The sequence below is a fragment of the Heliangelus exortis genome, chromosome 2, assembly GCF_036169615.1.
Source record: "Heliangelus exortis chromosome 2, bHelExo1.hap1, whole genome shotgun sequence".
Classification (NCBI taxonomy): Eukaryota; Metazoa; Chordata; class Aves; order Apodiformes; family Trochilidae; genus Heliangelus; species Heliangelus exortis.
Genome location: NC_092423.1, coordinates 35,055,645 through 35,074,478, shown reverse-complemented (window position 1 = coordinate 35,074,478; position 18,834 = coordinate 35,055,645). Strand labels below are relative to the sequence as shown.

Sequence of the window (18,834 nt, the reverse complement as noted above, 5' to 3'; positions counted from 1 at the left end):
GAGGCGTTCAGCTGTGGTGTACTGGAGCCCCTGGGTTTAGTGTTGCTTAAGAACAGGAGAGCTCTTTGCTCTGCCTCTTCATATTAAAATGCACGTTTAGCATCTCGAAAAATGTATGGGAAACTGGTTTTGTTTTGTTTTTTTTCCTTAAGCTTTACTGTGAGCTCCAGTTGGTATCTAATATTGTACGTTTGATTAAAATTATTCTCCTGCCTTTGTTGTAGACAAACTTACATATAAAGGAGCCTTAAATAATAAAATAAAGAGCATTTTCTTATAAAGCTATCACAAACAGGAGTGGGAGAACCTAACAATAAAAACAAAATAAAAAAGTTATGTTTCATTGGCATGGTTCTGGCATTTTACTGCTTAGAAATATTGACAGTTTTATATTCTCTTGAACTATCCAATGTCCACTGTTTTTAAAAGCTTAGCTGCAATGCATGAAGACTTTCTTTATGAATAACAGCCCTTATGTGAACTCAAAAACCAAAGTAAGTATGAATAAGTATGGCAATTAATTAATGTAGATCCTATGTTTTAGTAACAAGTCTCAACTTGCCAGTGTTAGGTTATGGACTAAATGATCACAGAGGGCTTTTCCAGCCAAAGTGATTTTGTGATTCTGTGATTCTGTAATAATGAATCCTATTCTGCTCACTACCTTTTTTTTTTTTTCCTTTTCAAAGGTACTTATATTTTGATTGTATTCCAACTTCTGAAATCATCCATTACCAATGAAGATTCATAAGTTTTGTCATCCAAACAATTTTTTGGCAGGATTTCACTTAAATACATGCGTAGGAAACTCAGGAGTCTAGTCAACAGATGATACCACATGCATAGACTTACTTTTCTGATCTTTGAACTTTCAGGATAAGCAGAGCATACAACAATTTGGCTAACATAATGTGATCTGAATCAAGAATGATATTCACAAGGATAGGCCATCTTTTTTCCCCCAACCTACCATAAAATACATTGAAAAACTTTCTAAGTGTTACTCTAGACAATCACCCTTCCTACTTATGCTTCTTTCTTTTTTTGCCATGACTCAGCTATTCATTTAATACTGAAATTATTCCTTTTTGTTGATACTAAATGAATTAATCTGTACAAATATTCACGGCACTACTCACAATTTCCATTTCTGTATGTTCTTTGATACTTCTACATTTCTACAGAACTGGCCTGTGTCTTTACCTACCACACTGTCTTACCATGGTTTTATGAACACTTAGAGAAGGAGCAGGAGCAGAACTAGGTCATGTAATATTATTCTAATTTAGCACTGATCTCTCTATTGCCTTGCAAAATTTTGATGTCATTCCTGAATTTTTAATTTTTATCCAATTTTGTTATACATGACAAAACTCAGAAACAGAGAGGAATGATAGTTTCTCCAATATGCAAGGGCAATGGCATTACCTAGTTACTAGCCAAAGTGAAAAAGGGCACCTCCAGTCCATCCCACCAGAATTCTGTTGCAAGTAACAGCAGTAAAGCTTACCCAAATACTGATCAAAATACTAATTAATGCAAGAATATCTTATGATAGCACTGATGGACTACAGAGAGGAAAACCTTCCGACATAAATAAAAGCCATTTGAGTGCCAGTCAAAGAGTAGAAGTTTCTGTTCTTGTTTAATGACTTCATAACTGAGCGTTAGTGGCACAGCTCATTTCAAAGGAGGTTGAACTATGTTGCACTACAGCATAACACACTAGGAAGCAGATTCCAGCATCTTTGCACTTTAAAACAGCAATTTACACTAAGCTATCCCAATCACCTGAGCCCTTCATTTTCAACCATCATTCTATGGCACTACAATAACACAATTTGCCCTTTTTATTACTTTTGACATTTCTGCTCATGGTGAACCATCTACCTACAGAATACATATTCACTGAAGATATCTGCTAATAAAAATATTGAAAGCAATATAAAAAAAAGAAGTTAATCAAGTTAGCATGATACACTAAATGTAATAAAATCTACATTATATTGTATTCCAAAGGGTTTTAAGTGTATAAAACATCAATCCAAAGCACAGAGAAAGAGTATTTTAAAATACAAACTCTCACCACTTTATGCCATTGAACTGGACCTCATCTGCATCTATTTTGGGTTTGGAAATAAAGATAGTTTTAGATCTTAGCCTTCCCAACAACAGTATGGGACATACATTTAAGAGCTGTGAGGTCCTTCTCAGAATATTCTACTTGATGGGTTGAGGGCTTGAGAATTAAAAGCTGAAAAAGTCTTCTGTGTCCTGATCTTTCCCAGGAGCACAAGTGTTCTTTTATAGGGACGACCAAAGAAAACCTTCAAAATCCTAATGCAATCTTAAAGACAGCCTGATAAAATTATAAAATAATTCATGCATCTTTTCTCTGCAGTCTCCCTGTAGCTAATTCATTCTGGGTGCTAGCTTGCCAAAAGTAGCACAATAAAGACTTGTTCTTCCAACCCAGAGATCCATGTGCTTAATCCTCATGCTACTTCCCTCAATGCTTTGCAATAGGAAGATACAGAAGCTTTTGTGAATGAATCTTGAACCCTCCTGCTGTTTGGAAAAGGACCCATAATGACACTGTGGAATAATATAAAAAGAAAAACATTTAGGGTGTTTTCCACTTGCTTTCTTGGCAAACTAGATTAATCTTTTAAGACTTCGCACACTAGAGACCTAAAATTCTCTTTTTAAGTACTATTTTGGTTGACATTCAAAGGTTATGTTCTCAGAGTTCAGTACCTGGAGCTTAGCAAAGATAGCACACTGTGAGACACAACAAAATTATAAGATAGTGAAAAGCAGTACTGAAATGAGTCTCTGGTCTTGTGTACTTGATGTGTGTTGATTCTCCTGAAGTGCCAAATATTGTGCAAACAGATGCAGTGCTGAATTATCAATGTATCTAGAATCCTTTTTTTTCAAGATGTCTGTAGTATGGTGGCTTGCAGCCATTACCTGTAACTTGAACTTGCACACCTAAGGACATTATTTTAATATAAATATACAGAATTTATTTAACTTAAATTCATACGTAGGAAACTCAGGACTCCAGTCAACAGATGATACCACATGCATAGAATTACTTTTCTGATCTTTGAACTTTCAGACTAGCTATACAGTTTCTGCAGACTATGAGTAACACTAAGGAAGAGTACACTTTAGTATTACACTTAAAATTGGAATCAGATTTCCAGAGTCTGAACACCAAAGTAGTCTTGTCCCATGGCAGATCCTGGAAGAACATTATGTCTGGCAGCTAAATTGTCATAGTGCATCTATATTTACAATAATGAATTTATTTACATTGTAAGATACACTGTCTCTGTTTTACACACCAGTAGGTCTGCATTATTCACTCACTACATACTATATTTTCCTGAGAAAGATCCAGGCGAGAGAACCAGATGTTCAATTGATTCGAATATGTGGAGAGTATCACATCAGCAAAACTGCTATTCTCTTTGAGCCCATTTATCCAAATTAACACAAAAAAGCCCTTCACAGCCAGCACCATTAAGCAGGAAGTTGATGGGACTTAAAAAGCAGGTCCTTCCTGCTTTAAAAATGCAAATTACTAGCACTTCAAGCTGGAAGATTATTTTCCAAGATGAACCTTATAGCACATGAATTAAATAAATGCTCGTGTATGCATAGAATAGTCAATAGTTTTATTGTTGTTTCTTATTTAAAAATATTAAAGAGCCTATATAAGAAAATGAGTGAAAAAGTTCTGAAGATAAAAGTGGAAATTTTAAGGAAATAACAAACATCACCACATTACAAGTGACAAATGTTTAAAAAAGGTGCTAGCCAATATCTGTGTGAGCATTAACCTTCAAATTACAGAACTTTACCTTATTTTTCTTGGAATTCACTTACTAATCAAACTTTTTCCATGAGATTCCTGAGAAAAACAGCTTGCCTTCTAGCAATAGACTAGATAATCAAGCAACCTAGAACTATTCTAGGGCTACGGTTAGTGAAAACAATTTCCTTGACCTTATCCACAAAAGGCCAATGAACAAAAGTAGCTATGTCCAATTAAATTTTACAATACTTGTACATTGCCTACCTGCTCAAGTTACTTCCTGGACTTTTTGTTCCAGCTACAGTTTCAGGAAAAATAAATTCAAAGGTGTACAAGCAAGGAAAGCGAGAAAAAGTGAAATGGCCTTTAAAACATCAGAACATCTCAGCAGAAAATGCAATCTCAAATTGTTTCAGTGTTTGTCTTACATACTGAATTAACAGCAAAACTAAAACCTCTTCTTCGTTAAAATAGCTGTGGAGCTGGCAAAGATGGCACATCTTTTTTAAAATCCCCAAAACTCTTATGAGTAGTCTGGCCCAACATTAACTGGTCTTCTCCATACTTTCTCAGTCCTGTAAGATCAGTTTTTTTAAAGTTTCAGAAAAGAAAGTTTCAAAAAAATGCATCAATCACTTCTGATCACAAGTTTGTTTCTTTACTGAAATAGTTCTACTATTTCTTTCCTCAAAATATATCAACTTCCTTGCATTCTGATTGACTACAGATGTCTGATTTGCACAAGTTAATTTTGAAATAACTGCATAATGTGCCTTTCCCTTTACTGTGATTGCCTGAAGCCTATCATTAGCCAATCAAAGAGCAAGGATCTGCATAATCACTCTGGGGTATTTTTCAGTAACTGCTCTGTGAATATGTAATTTTCCTACACTATGCAAATTTCACAAACACATTTCTAAGGCTCTGAATGGACCTGCTGCTCAGAATTTTAAAGCTGTTACACATGGTGCCATCCAAACTTTCTTATTCCTCAAAAACTAAATTTAAATTAAATTGCTTTCTGTTATCAAAAGATTCCTTAGCATTCAAATGGAGTATGTCTGATGAATAAGGAAGGGCCATTCTAAAAGCTCTTCGTAGAGAAACATACTTTTAAAAACATTTGAGGTATCTTTCAAGTCCAAAATGCATGATGACTTTAACAGAAAGAGGATGGTATCTTTTCTATCACTTTCCTTACCTTCTGCAAATCAGCTACCTAACTGCCCCCAAGCAAATATCAAATTATATTGACTTGCTATATTTTTTTAGTAGAAAATATGAGACTATGCTGTACCAATTTACTTGTTATTTCTATCTAACAGAAATAATATCCCTAATGCTGTTCAGTGAGTCGTTGCCAGTTATTGTCATAAACATAGGTAATGTACTGGAAGTAAAAAGCAATCATATTTTGGTACAGGGTTGATATCAATTTGACAGAAATCTTAAATTATTGTGAGCTAAAATAATTTATTGAAGCATAAATAACATCACATATGGCATGTTTAGTTTGGCATTATTCTAATCATACATTTAGACTATTAGAGAGGTTGTTTGAGATAATCATGGAAGAAATAGATGGGAAGCCCTGAATATTAGTGGTGATTTCCACTGAGAACAAGTTGATAGAATGCCTGTATTAACTCCATTCCTCTAGTATATACAGTGACAAAACCAATATTAACAGCTGAAAATGTCTGAAAGTGAGCATTTTTATACACAGCCATAAGTATTCAGAACATTGAATTTAGGGAAATGGCGTGGCAATCTACAGGACTGCCTGTTTCCAAACACATGGTGACCATGCTATTTAATAGGAAGAACTTCCAAACTGGAAAAGTGATATAAATAATACTACTTTTAAGATAAAACTAATGAGAAGCACATTCCCAATTTTATGAGATAGCTTTTAAAACTCCGAACAAGCACAATCTATTATTTGCTTACACTCGTGGTGAGAAAAGTCCAGGTGAAATAGCAAGAAGAAACCTCAGCCATGTCTAATTTGAGCTGAAAAAGGCTCAGCTTAAATTCAGAATTTTCTGATTTTGAATGTAGAGGTAGAAATTACAGCTCAACCTATATGCACATCATCTTAGGATGAGAAATGGGCCCAGCAGCGTATTATGATAGATCAGTATACAGATAGATTGATTATTCCAGTAGATCTCTTAACTGAGGTCTTCACTTAAAAAAAGCTTTAGCAGATTTGAAAGGAGGTAATTTACAGCATTTAATGACCATGTCATATCCTACCATCCACTGAAACTGAAGGCAGAAGGTTATGACCTATTTGTGGAGTAAAGTTATTTGTGTTGGTTTCACAGGTGAGTATCTATTCTCCAACTAAATGATTATTAAAGCTTATAACTATAGGGAATCAGAATGCTCATTTATTTTCTAAGGAACGTATTTTGGACTCTAATGTCACCCTCATTTGGACCAAAATCTTTACGTTGTTGCTTTTTTAATGAAAAAAAATCAATTCTTCATGCAGCCCTCGTGTGGTTCCGTTTGTCTTGGGGATTGTCCAGAATAGCACTGTTCATTACAGAGGAGGAGGCTGAAAGTCAAATTAAATGGCCAGTCATGCCATCTCAGTACTAACACTTTTATCTTGCTGAACCAATCAAGTACTTCTGCAGGTTAAAAATGCAAAGAAAAATGAGTTCTTTTAACAGGAAATTCACTTAGCACCTTCACTATACAGCAGCTTAATACAACCACTATACACACGCTTAATTCAGGAATGCAAATAGCATTTAGGCCAAATGCGAATAAAACTTAATACAATAGGGGAAAACATTTTCTGTAGTAAATGGCTGAAGTCAATTTCTTTCCCTTTGAAGCAGAAGGAACAGAGCAGAGGACATGTTATAAGATGGCCTCCTGTTCTGGCAGTGACAATGCATAGAATTACGTCAGAGGTCCTTCCCATTGCATTATCTGTGGCCATCTGCAATGCTTCATAACTCCATCTGGCCCACAAGGCTGCCCTACCACCTCAGTCTATCTAATTCATCTCATTGTATCCTCCAGACAGATTCAAATTGTACTTGTGTTTGCATTATGTAAAAATACTTCTATGTTTTTAATGTAAATGGAAAACCTTACATATTCTTGAGAACAGGTACTGTCTAGGACTTGAACTATGGATTTTGTCAGTTACACCGGCAGTATTCTACTACTTTGTAAGCTAATAGAAACATTAAGCCATCTCCTCCACGAGATGTGCTTATTTATAAAAGACGTAATTTGATATTTTCCGTGCTTTTATGTTGCTATGATCATGCAAATCCTATTTAGACAGAACTTAAATCATGCAACTGATTGTCCAACCAGCCTGACTGGATTTTAAAAGCATTTTATCCTGAAGAAAATGTAAGTAACAATAGTATTGAGATATTTTTTCTTTTTAAAAAAGTCTAATATTCTCTGCAAAGATGGCAAAAAATTACATGAAGTCAGTGTTGCAAATTTATAGTAAATTAAAGTTATTTTCTTTTATCTATGCTAAATTGCCTTCACTGTTATTGTTTAAGTAACAATAAGTGTCTCTCCCTTTTCTGGATCAGTGGTAATCACTTGAGATGAAATCTGTTAAACTACTAAGCAGGAATGTGTTTTTCCCTATGCTGCCACTGATACCAGGAAAAGCACTCCCTGGGTCAGTTAGAGCATCACAAATAACCTTTCCAGTATCTGTTGGAAATATATTCAGATTTTTATCTAGTCATTTTCAGTTCTAATTAAAAATTATTCCTACAGGTTAAGTACTGAAACATTAGCAAGAGGCACTGTCATCTACCACTCTGCTTTATGCTGTAATTCTCTCTGCACACACCATCTAAAAATTGCTCTTACTTAAACAAGCCTAGGATCAGTGCATGTAGTGCAGGAGTCTTAAGTTCTCCTAGGTTACTTATTTCAAAGGAGCTCTCTTCCAGCTCCTTCCAAAATCCCCTTCTTCTGATCCCACTTGATGGATCATTGCTGCCATGTCTCAGAAGACAATAGAAGCCTTGGACAGGAACCTTATAGGGTACCAGATTTAGGGTCTTATCTTTGGTATCTCCATTTTGATGTGTAATGTCCTTGTAGTAAGGTGACTACCTTTTCAAACCATGCATTGCCAGACCGCTGTGGACACTACCATTTGCAAATAATAAAATTCCAAGCATCTGCTAATTACAGAAAATTTTGCCTATAGCAAGAACTCTGTAACTGTTACACCAATTAACATCTCTGTCTCAAAGGAGCACTATTTGGTTTTAATATTGATTTAGATCTGTCTTTCTGTGTGTGTTGCACATTTGTATTTAACAAACATTTATGACCTAGGATTAGGAAGCAAGCTGAGCATTATAAGCTTTCACCATGGAAAAATAATCCACTTAAAGAAAAACAAGACTAGCCATTAAGCCTCCTTTTCAAAGCAGTATGTCACAACCAATAATATGAAACCATCTATGAAGTAGTTTTTTTAGTATACTGAAATATACCAAGTATTCAGTCTAGGCTAGCAGGTAGACTGTGAAAGACTTAGTGGTCAAGAATTTTGATAGAGACAACAGTTATTAAAAAATCAATAGTGCTATATTAGTACAATTTCCAACTAAAAATGTAAAATACTCACCGTAAACCAAGGCTGAATATTGATGAAAATTTAAGGATATTTTGTACTACAAGTTATTATACTAAGATTCACTTTCTTGTCCTGCAGTGCATTACACGTGTGTCCAGGGTAGATAACGGAATTTTAAACATAAGCTTATTAGGCAAAGAAAAGTTTACAGAGAGACTGCATTAATTAGAGGCTATATAGATGGACAAATTCTTTAAACATTGCAGAATGTAGGATTCAGGTTTTCTGTAAGTGATAGCACTGAGTTTTGGCAAAGGCCAAATAAATCTAATTCTACCAAAATACAACAATAAATTTTCCCATGTGGTTCATTGCACAAGTCAGTCTGAAGTTCCCCTATTTTTTACCATTGTGGTTACAATTAAATCCTCAAGTGTCATTTACATTGGATGAAGATATCAATATCTCCAACCTGTGACTATATTGAGAACATAGATTCGTATGTAAATGTCAGTTGCCTCCTTTACGTTTTGAATTACCATCCTTTGCACAAACAATTTATAAAGAGAGGGCTACATTCTCAAAAAGTCATTCTTGAATAGAAAGGATTGGGTTTTTTGGAAAACTTGTACTTATTGAAGCTGTAAGGATGACTTAATTATTTGCAAGCGTGTTTATACTTAGATTCCCAATTAATGTGCTATAAATGGTATCATACTAATGGGCTATCTTGCAGTGCCTCCTCATTTATTCGAGAAAGTTTGTGTACAGCAGAACAGAGAAGTTCATGGAACACTTAGTTCTGCAGATGAAGTATTCTGGCTTAGGTAATACTTCAAGTAAAAAAAAATGACATGAAGAAAATGAAGAAAAGTTAAAATAAAACCAAACATCTTCAGAGCCACTTTTATGACATATTTGATAAGAGCAGTTAATTTTTTTATAATAAGAAAAGTATGCATCTTTTGCTTTTAATAGTACAGAAAATTTTTGTTACTCTGCATAGAGTGTAACAATTAAAGACACCAGGAAAGTACCTCCAATACAATATGAAACCAGGGAAAATTCAAGTAAGTTACACCCAAAGAAGGCAGGCAGTTTAAACAGGAAAAAAATAGTGATGTACTTCTGAAAAAAATATGGCATCACAATTTTACTTTCTCTTTTGCGTTAGCACGCAGTCATTTGAGAAAAAAAAATCCCCCTCTGTTTTTTTTTAAGTGACAGATACTCTATTTTGTTTCTGCATATGGGCTCCATAAGGTTTTAAATTGTTAGCTGCTTTGTACCTAAGTATTTTTGAAGGAATGACACCATGCATTTTGTTTTATGATCGCATAAGGAGACCTCCTTTGCATTCCATTACTCAAATGGACTGTATCATTTAAGCCTGTAAAGGGCTTCCACATCAATACATTTTTCAAAACATTTCTAAGAATATTATATATCAGCCCTTTTTTTTGTAAGAAATTATTTCCCACCATTTGAAAGCTGTACACTGCTACATACAATAACTCGATTTTTGTAGATTATTAAATCTGTCATTCTAGTTACAATAAATATTGATACAGATTTTTCACCCACTATGAAATGACACTGAGGATGACTGTAGTAATTTCAGTGCAAATACTTAGGTTTGTCTTTAAAATGTAATTATCAACACACTCATCATAATACTGCACTGGAAGAAGCTCTGAAACTGCTGGAATCCATGAGTGAAATATTCGGCCATGTCACTAAGTGGTTTTAAACATCTTTTGTTTGATGCAGTCTAATTTCTAGATTTCCCATATTTCAATGAGGCTTTTTTCTCTTGGAATATTCTAATAACTGTGCCAATTTTGACTCTTGGTCTGCCTTGTTTACTAAAAGCATCTTTGTATTAGTAATTTTCCTCCCAAAAGAACTGCATGGAAAATAATTTGCAATTATTTTTGTAAAAGAGCATACAAGAAAGCCCTAATTTAACTGGTTTTTATTAGGTAGGATGTTACTTTTCAGAGCTAAACAAAACTATCTCAACCTTGCCAGATAATCATTCTCTCATGTCTAAATCCCTCTCTGTACAAGAAATTTCTGTAGAAGTATTTCTCATCTCTAGATTCCTTGTTGTTCCATTTCCCTTCCACATTCCCCCCTTATTTTCTAAACCTGGGTCCTAAATTTTAATGACATTAGACCACAACCACTTAAATGAAGAGGCAGAGCAAAAAAATAGCGTGTCTCCCCACTCCCCAAAGGGAGTCTCCCCAAGGCAGCTGAAAAGCACATCACCTTAAAGAAATAGTAAATATTTTTCACAGTTTCTTCACACTGTGATGACAAATTAAGAACTCCTTCAGAATTTTTCCAACAGTAAATAATGCATTTACTTCACTCTCTCAACTTCGTTCTCTCTCCTTTCAACCGTATAGCTGAGGGTTAGGGTTTTTTTAAAAAGTTATACACCTTTAAAAGTAAATGTCATGCATTCCACTTCCTAATCAGTACAGAGTTACAGTAACTGTGTGGTAATTTGATAATAAGAAAAGATCCCTTCGTTGATGTCAATTGTAATTACAGGGATCTTATTTTATGCATTTTAAATAATAAAAGGAAAGAAATAAACACCCTCTAAATTACGGTGAAAAAGTATTACTCCTGAACCAGTCAGTTTAGAAAACAATTTTGCTGAACAAAGCACCCAGTTGTTTCTTCAAAATCATTTAATCTTAAAAGTCATTCATGAGCCATAAGCAGAACTCCAGCTCCTCAGTACAGCTCAGTTATCAGAACGTCTGCTCTTGCACCAGAAAAACAAAGGGAAAGCTATAGCCAAAACTTCCTCAACCTGCTACCATGGCTGTGCAGATCTTTTCTCATAATGAATGAAACAACAATCTTTGCCTTCTGTGAGAATTCATTTTTTATCACTTCCTAATGTACTACACTAGATTCACTTTTTCTTATTTATTGATTTCTCCCCAAAATGCCTTAATATATTTTGAATCATGTTTATAGGTGAAACATGACCTATAAATAAGCCTAACAGAGATCTCAGAAGCCACAGAGCAAACTATTTTCCAAAAATTTACAGTCATGCTATTATTATGCAACATCAATTTTGAGAAACAGCAAATCAGTTTGATTAATGTAACTTATCCTGAATCTTGGAGTTGTTCACTCAATTTCACCCCTGCTCCTGACTTTTGGAAACAGCCCTGGTGTTTTGTATCTCTGCAAAGTTATGAAAAAACTTCCAAAGGTGACTGCCTGGCAGTTTAGTACAAAAATACACTGACTTCCACAGCAGGGCTCAGGCTTTGCTTAAACATGGATCAGTTATGGCTTTCAGACCCAACACCTTGCTACCTTTCATGGCTCATTGATAGTTTTCACATTAGTTTACTAACAATGCTCTTCTTTCCAAGACCTTGACAGAAAACTAAGCTCAGTTAAAGAGCAGGAAAATGTTTGGCACAGGACCAGTTATAATATTTTGCTTCCCTTCTCCCATAGACTGCATTGTATCCAACAGCATCAGGCTCCTGTGGTGCACATTCAACTTCACCAAATACTTCACTGAGGTTTTGTCACGAGACCACCTGGAATCTTGCAAGTAGAAGTCCATGTTATGCTTATCAAGAGCTTTCATGCTTCCTGCATGTCAAATACATACACTTTTGAAATGCATTATGATTAAAAAATATATTTATTTTAAAAGAGCACATTTATTAAAGCTTCAGCTGTATACTACAATTTCTTTTTTTTTTTTTTTTTTTTTGAGATTTGTGTTTTTTAAAAACAGTATAGGTATTTTTAAAAGATTGTCATAGTAACCAGCACACATAGATGGTTGTGTTGTCTTTTTTTTAACTTGAGAATATAATCACAACAGTCCTTGTTACAGGAAAAAAGTTTCAAGTGTTTAATCACCAAACGTATATAAAACATGGGATGTGTACAAGTATGTAAACATGAAGACACATGCGTATGCCATATAACATACATCATACTGCATAGATTTTAGTTATTTATATTACAAATATTATGGGCCACCAGTACATTAAAAGATTATAGCAAATTTACATATTTACATATAGTAGCTACTTTGACAATATCTAAAAAGTATGTAGCAATATGATCCAGAGAAACACATAATGCTCTATAAAGAGCTACTCTTGAGGCATACTGTGTATCTAAATAGGGCTCCCACGATTATTCCTACGTCCCTGAAAACTTCTCTGAGGTAGTATCAGCAATATGGAAAAGTAAATTTCTAGAATATAGTAATTGTTCTAAAGTTTTACTTTTTTTAACTTGGGAATACGAGTTTAGTTTCTGCTTCAGATATTTATAAAAAAAAACACAGGCACTTTATTAAAAACAACGCTTAAATAAATTAATACCTATAGATAATTTCATAACAGTGAAAATATGAATCCCAAAGTACTATTATGAATGTTAATTAACTGTGGAGAAAAAAGAAATCTCTCTCTCCTATCCTGCGCTTCTTACCCATGATAAGTATCCTCAGTGGCGTGTCACTATAGTATAGCTTTTTTCTTTTGTTTCCTGAGTATTCCTGCTGCCTGCTTAGAACTAAGAACAGGCATATATGTACTGTCTTGCACTGCAGCTAGCAATATTTTCCTTGTGTCTAGCCGAAGAAGAGGAATACAAAGCTCACAATCAGATAAAAGGTTTCTTATTCAGGACCCTACCTAAACACATCCCTTAAATTCAAGCAAGAACTCAAACATCCTTCCACTAGCATCAAAGCCATTTAATTCAGTCTTTCAAGTGCTTTGTTTCACAGCTTCTGAACTGTTCTTTCATTACAGAAATCTACCTGCCATATTCTTTATGCCAAAGCCCACATAGCTGCAAATTGCCTTCATTTCACTGATTCAAACAGGGGGAGACTGATATGTACAAGCCCAAATCTGATGTTTTCTCCTTTGAGGGTTAGAAACTATACTAAGATTTTAAGACTATGAGACTTTCTAGTCCCAACGGGAGTAAGAGATAAGAACAGGAGGGAAGCCAGCAAGTCAAAAACTCATTCCCTGGACAGAACACAAACAAGGTAGACAACTACAAATGAACGACTTGGGGTTTAAGATATGGCATCTGTTTCCAGTGGAGGGGAAAATATTTGTAAGAGGGGAACACTGTACAAAAGGTAAGAAAACTACAGAAAATCTTTAAATAGAGTATTTCTGTTCCAAACTCATACTTTGAAAGATTTAATCACCGGTGCACTCATGATACTTTGTTTTCCACAGGTTTCATCAGTGAATCACATCCAAATAGTTCCCAAGAGCACAATGAATTATTTTTCAGGGTTTGATTTATTTTCCCTGGTAACCACTATAATTTATGATAGATTCCATTTTGTCTCTCCATGCTTATAAAACAAGCACATGTAAGCAGAAAACATCTAACAAGACAGAGCACTGCAGTGAGAAAACAATTTGGAACAGGCACTTATTTTATAACGACTGAAGTTTTTGAAGGAATGGATGAGACAATAGTACAAGAAGAAAAAGAGATATATAAGCATTACAGTTACTATTCAACTTCTTGTTTTCATCCTACTGTTATACGCTCTAGTGACATCAGCTAGTGCCATTCTTTAACTTGAAAGTCCAAATTGCATCAAACAAGGCATCAGTAAGAAGCTGTGGCCCATTCTGGCCATCCTCTGGGAGCCTGCAGACCCTAAATATCTCACTGCCTTGAAGCAACTGTCAAAGCAGATGGCTTTCTGCTCACTCTGAATGAGAGAGAAGGTTTGTATCATGACTTTAATCCCATTGTGTTGCAGCAAATCACATTATTATGTGCCAGAAAAAAACATCACCATAAGTACAAATACAACTGGATAAACACAGGAACAACTGAAAAAAATCTGTTGGTAAGGATTTCATAAATAATTTTTCTAACATAGCTACAAACATGGTAATTCTTATTTTTGGCCATGGAAATTTCCAAAAGCAGTGGCCACGTGAACACTGACATTCTGAGTATCAATTTACAGTAGTAAAAGATAAGCAAGAAAACACAGAGCAGGTAGAGCAGGAAAGACTGCAACAGAATTATTATCCTTTTAGGAGCCATAATTTTTGAGACTTTTTTGCTTTCAGAGGTAAATCCTCAGTGAGATACTGAATCTTTTAAAACAAAGATGAAAACTGAAGGGAGCGTGGCAGAGGAATTGCAAGTTAGAAGGCTGAGGTTATCTCTGAGGAGGTTCCTCATTGAGCTGTTGTTGTCCTAAACTACCCAGATAATTCAATTTTTCATTTCTGAGGCAACTCAAATGAGAACAGCCAGAATTCTTTACAGCTGTGATCCTTCAGTTGTAAAAGATTGCCATTGTTCATCTTTGTCTAGACTCTGTTCTTTCAGCTGACCTAAAACTTTTTTTTTGCATAGATTTGAATTTGGCAACTAATAAGAATGCACTGATGCTGAATGCTTGTAATAATGAGAACTCTCAGAGAAAAAGTACTTGACAGTAGTGATGTTCAGCTTTGACAAAGTGGTCTAGGGACAAACAGTCTGAGTCAATGCCTCTCGACAAAAGAATTTTGTACAGATTTTAGTTTCTAAAATAACAAAAGGCAATCTGTTTCTTCTTTAATCTTAATTTTATTAGTTTACCCCCCTGAATTACTACACATGTATTGTAAACATCCAAGCAGATGGCAAAATCACACATTATATTTTGCAGCCACATACCTGAATGGTCTCTATTAAAATTACATATTTCATCACCGTTTGTCAGATGTTCTACAGGTTGGTGTTCTATAAAGTCTCAATATTGCTCTGTTTAATAGTATCAATTAAAAATTTCCCTATGATTATTCAGTAAATTACAAGCAACTGTATTTCCCTAATGATCTTTTTCCTAAATATCATAGTAGATGCATGAATAAAACAACTTTTGAGAGATCAGAAAAGAGGAGTTCAATGGCTTGGTTTAGAAATAATCTTGAAATAAACTAAAACTTTTTGTGAAATACGTTCAAACCACCACTGCAAATACAGGAGGAAATACCACTTCCCAGCAGAAGGCAGATATACACTGAGTTTGGCAATCAGCACAAGGTGAAACATGAGGTCCTTAATGCAGTAGTTACCAAAGGAAAACCAGAATAAACTTAAATAATGTCACCATTTAAATTATATTCTCCAAATTGGACAGATGGGTAGGGAGATAGGAAACACAGAAAGCACGATAAAACTTCACATGAAGGAAGTTTCAACATTGTCATGCTCCATATGGCTTAACAGTCTTCATTCTAGCAATGTATGAGTTCATCTCAATACCATATGTCATATATTCATGTGACTTGCATAGGTGACAGCATGCCTTCATATGTGACTGAAACAGAAGCTGCATAAAAGCAATTCATCCCATGCACCTCACCCTTCCTTTGTAATCCATACTACTTGACAGTGACACTATGGCACAGATTGCCATCATTATCTGTATCTCTCTATTCCACCTTGAAACACAGTGCTAATAATCAACACAGTTTAGGGAAATACCTGTTCCACACCTGTGAGCACAGTGCTTTCTGGGGAAAAAGAAAGCACTCTCTGCTTACTATGCAAGACTCTTTCTGATGCCCTCCAGGAAATGCCATCTGCCAGTTCACTTGCAGTTCTGATTTGCTATGGTACTGAACAACCAACGAGACAAAGCCTTGAAAGAAGGATCAAAAGATGGAAAAAAATCAGCAGAAGAATGTAATCTCTCCATCAGGTCCCTGGGCTGCAGAGAAAAGGCAAGGAACAAATGGAAGTGCATAAGCTGATCTCCCAGTGAAGGAAAAAGCTTCTCATCAAAACCTTGAGTTAGCACAATGTCCAACACTAAGCTGCTCAAACCAGCTGACTGCTCCTCCATTGCCCAAAGGGCAGGGGAAGAAGGGAACAGTTCCCTGCATAGAAATCTTTCCCCATTGTAGGAAAAACAATTTTAATGGCTGAAAGTTATTTTTCCACACTTTCTTTCCTGAGTATGTTACACTTCTTAGCCATCCAGAAAACAAGAAATCAAGAAAAGTTATGTTCAAACCTCAGCGTTTCTGTGTGTCCTGCATCATTATAAATCAAAAATGTGAGAACAGATGAAAAAGAGCAGTCAGAAAAGGGAAATAATCTGGGATACAAGCCCATGATTTAATGTTCAAAAACAATTTAAAATTGATTTAGCTTCCTTCTGCCTTAATTTCTCTTGGAAAATTATTCAGATTTCACTAGGCCAGAGGGAGATCACCTACTCTTTTCTTCAGTAGTCAGCTAAGGAAGGAAATAAAATCAATGCACTAAAGCAATCATCTTTCCAAACACCTGACAAAATGATTTTTTTTTATTTACACTGTTGTTCATGATTCATTTTTTTCAAATACATGAAGTTTCCAGTGTTTTATAAAATATACCAGTGCATTGTCATAATCACAAAAAGCTTTGAATACCATCATGAAGCAGACTACTTTTGAAGCAGTCATCTTCCTCAGGGCTCTAGGCATGGATGAGAACACTAACATTGTGTTATGTGTATCTTTTATATAATCTTACATAAAATCCACAGTGATTTTTGTGTGTAATTACACAGTAAGCATAGTATGTTTAAAAGTTTTTTGTATAGTGAGAAAACATTTACTTAGCTGTTCATGTCTAATCCAACTACGTCCCAAGTAAATCCAACATGTTTTCCACACTCTAAAGTAGATTGTTGAGATCCCAATAGTACTGTGTTAAAAACAGTAAAATCAAATCATTTCAGGTAATCTTAATCATTCCATAATCTACTTGCTATTTTTTTTACTGAAAGCCACTCAAGTTCAGTCACTGCAAATGGTATAAAAATCTTGCTGATTTATTTCCCTGATGGGAAAGTCAATAAAACAACTTATGACTTGATATCTAACACAACATTCAGTCAAGAAAACAAAATCCTGACAACCACTCACTTTAGCCCTGAAAGTCTTTACATGTAGAGATGCCTCCTACACAACACTGTGCTTTGGGACTTTGTATTTAATTTTTAAATGCAATAAGAAGATCTGAAAACTAGTATTTATATAGGAAAAGCTGGGCCAGGACAGGGGCATCATCTACCTCTCCAGGAATACTTTTCCAGTGTTTGACCACCCTCTCAGTAAAGAAGTGCTTCCTCATGTCCAGTCTGAACCTCCCCTGATGCATCTTTGAGCCATTCCAACAAGTCCTGTCACTGGATACCATAGAGAAGAGATCAGCACCTCCTTCTCCACTTCCCCTCCTCAAGAATCTGTAGTGAGCTATGAGGTCACCCCTCAACCTCCCCTCTCCAAACCAGACAAACCCAGAGTCCTTATCTGCTCCTCATATGACATTCCTTCCAGACCATTCACCAGCTTTGCTGGCCTCCTTCAGGGACCTTCACAAAACCTTCTCAAATTGTTGGGCCCACAACTACACACAGTACTCCAGGGTGAGGCTGCACCAGCTCTGAAGACAGCAGAACAATCCCCTCTTTTCAGCAGGTGGTTGTGCTGTGTTTCATGCACTCCTTCTCTCACTCCCCAGCCTGGATGCAGTTTTCCCTCCTGATGTCCAGATGACACTGCTGCCTCACACTGATCCTGCTTTTTTCCTCCCAGGTCCCTTTCTGCAGGACTGCTCTCAGCCACTTCTCTCATAATTTATGCTTGTGCCCAGCATTACTCTATCCCAGCTTCAGACTCTAGCATTTGGACTTGTCAAATTTCATCCCGTTAATCATCATCCGATACTCCAATCTATCTAGAACCCTCTGCAAGGCACCTTGTCCCTCAAGAAAGTCAACAGCACTTCCCTGTTAAGTATCAGAAGCAAACCTGATAAAGATGCATTCAGCTCCAGCATCCAGGTGGTTGGTAAGTCTATTAAACAGAGCTGGCCCTCAAACCCTGAGGAACATATATATAGATATTCACATGTGTATATTAATTAATATATTAATTTACAGGAATATGAATACTTACAAATGATTAATATAGTATTTTATATATATATGAAAATAATGAAGATATCAATTAAACTTCAGTTCTAATGCTTGTATCTGGCCAGTCATTTTCAGACATACAGACCCTTCTATTCTTATATACAGAAGCTAATAGTATTTTTTTTTCATTCTTCATAATGACTATTGAGTTCAAACTAAAGTGTGATTAAAACAAGCATATTCCCAGTTACAACTCAAAGGAAAACTGCTCAGGTCATACAAAATCTGGCATGTTTGCCCATCCCCAATGCACAAGAACTCAGAATTTGTGCCATAAAACTATGCAGCTCCTGAAAGACAGATCTGTGCAGAACATGGCTGTGCAGTCTCCAGCTTTAGGTAAAGATGCACAGTTTCCAATTTCCTGCATTTTAACTGTCCGATATTCAGTAGTTT

General features: G+C 35.5%; 1 protein-coding gene across 1 annotated transcript in view; it reads right to left on the bottom strand.

Annotated features, from left to right (window-relative positions):
* Positions 1-18,834, bottom strand: part of ZNF385D (zinc finger protein 385D) — a 397,048-nt gene that overhangs the window by 241,187 nt on the left and 137,027 nt on the right. The gene's annotated exons all lie outside the window — the stretch shown is intronic.